Below are 3,415 nucleotides of genomic sequence, written 5' to 3' on the forward strand. Positions count from 1 at the left end.
GCCCACCTCCTCCATGCCAACCTCGTGGAGTATCCAGAATCTGGCGCATGCAGGAGACCCCCTGACCAACCAGCCAATCCCCTGCCCCAGTAACCCTGACCAAGCAGCCCCACTATTGGCGCATGAATTCATGCCCCAAACTTCAACCGACCAGAACAGCACCACGGTACCACCCCTAGCCACCGGTGGCACCGCCTGTTGCACAAGATACCAGCCAGGAATTGACAGCTGTGCCACAGCACCCTGCAACAGTCGCAGTGACAGACGAGACCACCGGACAGGCTGAAACTGTAAGGTTCTTTGAAGTATCGCCAAGCTGCCACAAACACTAAACCACCCCGCCCCGCTGGACTTTGTTTCAAAAGGAGGGGTGAATGTGGGGTAACCACTATGTGTATAGATGGGTGTGCTGTATGGGCTGGCCAACCCCTCAATCTGTGACTCCTCCCTCCCAGATGTCACATCCAAACCTCTCCCTCAGTCCCTGCCTTGGAACCGGGCCAGCAATGTGCAAGCTGTGCTGACATTTTAAGGTGATTAAAGCCTATTGATCATTACTGTCTGGCTGCAGCTGATTGATGGTACAGTTGTAGAAAAGGGTAACGCAATAGACAATAGGAGCTGGAGTAGGCCCTTCGGCCCGTCGAGCCAGCGCCATTTTACAGATCATGGCTGATCACTACCATCAGTACCCCTTTCCAGCCTTATCCCCATAACCCTTAACTCCTTTGCCTCAAGTAGAATCCTAAACTGGGGCAAAGCCAACTTTCAACAGGATGAGGTGGGAGGGGACTGGATGTAGATGTCGGAGGGGAAAAGCAGGGCTGTCCAACAAGGGGTGCTGAAGGAGGTCCTGGATGGACACCTTCACAGTGGGGTAAGGGGCAGGGGTGGTGAGGTGAAAGAACCCTGGTGTACACGAGAAACAGAGGTAAAGATTAGAAAGCAGGAGGAGGCACCTGTCAGGTCCAAGCAGACAAGATGGAGGGAATCCCTTGAGGTGCAAGGATGTAGGAGCAGGGTAAGGAGGGAAATCAGAGCCAGAACAGTCCCTGAGCGGAGCTGGTCAGATCTGTCTCAGGGACAGCAGTTAGTAACGCCAGGTACAGGTCGGTGCAATATAATTTCCTGCATCAACCGCACCTCGCACCATCTCCCTCACTGTTCGCTTTAGCTGTAGAACCCTTGGCAGAACTGATAAGAACAGGAAATAAAATAAAAGGAATAAAAAATAAAAGAGAATATAAAATCAGTCTATTTGCAGATGACGTTATAATATACTTAACAGAACCAGAAATATCAATAAAAGAATTACATAAGAAATTGAAGGAATATGGAGAAATATCGGAGTACAAGATCAATGCAAATAAAAGTGAAGCGATGCCAAAGAATAATGCGGATTTCACAAAGTTTAAAAAATAATCACCATTTAAATGGCAAACACAAGCAATCAGATACCTAGGTATTAGACTAGATAATAATCTAGGCCATCTATACAAATTAAATTATCAGCCATTAATGAGGAAGTTACAAGATGACTTATAACATTGGAAAGGTTTACCACTAACACTGATAGGAAGGGTAAATTGCATTAAAATGAACATCTTCCCAAGGATACAATACCTATTCCAATCATTACCAATTCCCTTAAAAGAGAAATTCTTCAATGAGCTAAAGAAAATAATAAGGAAATTCTCATGGAAAGAGGGGAAACCGAGGATAGCGCTCGATAAATTAACAGAATGGTACAAACAAGGGGGCTTAGAGCGACCAAACTTTAAGAATTATTATAGAGCAGCACAATTAAAATACCTATCAGATTTTTATCAAACAAAGGAAAAACCAGATTGGACTAGATTTGAGCTAGATAAAATAGGGGAGAAGATACCTGAACATATACTATATAAGTGGAATGAAAAGCTGGTGCTGAATTCACCAGTACTGCACCATCTGCTCAACATGTGGAAGAAGATTCACGTAGAAAGGAAAAAACAAATTACCAATGATCAAAATTAATATTGACGCAAAATCAACTAATCCCTTTCACAATAGGTAACCTTTCCTTTAGAGAATGGGAGAGAAAAGGGATCAAAAGTATAGAAAATTGTTTTTTGGGAAATAATTTATTAACATTTGAACAAATGAAGTACAAATATGGTATAACTCACGGTACAATGTTTGCATACCATCAACTGAAAGCTTACCGAAAGGATAAATTGGGAAGCAGACTGAGGTTACCAGAAGGAAGCAGCTTTGAATATGTGATTACAGACAAAATGATAATTAAAAGATTTATAACAAACATGTACATCAAATTGCAAGAGAAAGAGAACGAGGAATCAAGCTGTAAACCCAAACAAAAGTGGCAACAAGATCTAAACATAAAGATAAAGAATGAAACATGGGAGAAGCTATGCTCCGGAACTATGAGAAATACAATAAACACGAGGTTACACATGATACAATATAATTGGTCACACAGGCTATACAAAAATTAAATAAACGGGACCCAACAGTATCTGACAGATGTTTTCGCTGTAAGAAGGAAACGGGAACAACAGGACATGCAATTTGGGCATGTGAGAAAGTGGAAACGTTTTGGGAAAATCTAAACCAGTTATTAAATAAAATCACAAAAAGCAACATCCCAAAAAATCCAGAGATCTTTCTTCTAAATAATATAAGAAGTAAAGAATTAGGCCTCAAACTGGATGAAGCGCAAAAAAGATTTATTATGATAGCATTAGCTGTAGCAAAAAAATCTATAATGTGAACCTGGAAATTAGAAGAGAGCCTGAGAGTACAGGAATGGTACATAGAAATGAATAAATGTATTCCATTGGAAAAAATAACATATAATCTAAAAAATAACGTCACAGTATTCGAACCAATTTGGGAACCGTACATGGAACATAACAGAGAGGGCCTATCGGGGACCTCCACCCCCCTAAAATGACAGAATGAGAAGATGACGAAATGACCTGACCCAGTGTGTAAAAGTAGATGACACAATTTTCTTGTTTATCTCCATTGTGTGAGGACGTTGTTTAATGGGTTTATTGTATCGTATATGTTGAACGTTGAGTGGGTGGGGAGGGGGGGGTGGGTGAAGGAGGGTAGGAAGGGAGGGGGGGAAAAAGGGAGAAAATGACACTGTGTATATTCAAGAGGGAAATGTTTGTGTGTATTTTGGTTAATATGGTTCATAGTGTGAAAAATTTTTTAAAAATTTAAAAAACGCACCTCGCACCACAAAAAGAACATAAATGTAAACCAGGCATCATGTGTTCTCATTGTGGGGTGGAGATTGGAACCTTTATCCATCCAACCTGGCTCTGGACAAAGGTGAGATCCTTCTGGGGGGATCTGGGGTCATTCTGGAAAAAATTCCAAAGGTGGATTTTCCACAGGATCT

This window comes from Narcine bancroftii, chromosome 7 (assembly GCF_036971445.1).
Source record: "Narcine bancroftii isolate sNarBan1 chromosome 7, sNarBan1.hap1, whole genome shotgun sequence".
Classification (NCBI taxonomy): Eukaryota; Metazoa; Chordata; class Chondrichthyes; order Torpediniformes; family Narcinidae; genus Narcine; species Narcine bancroftii.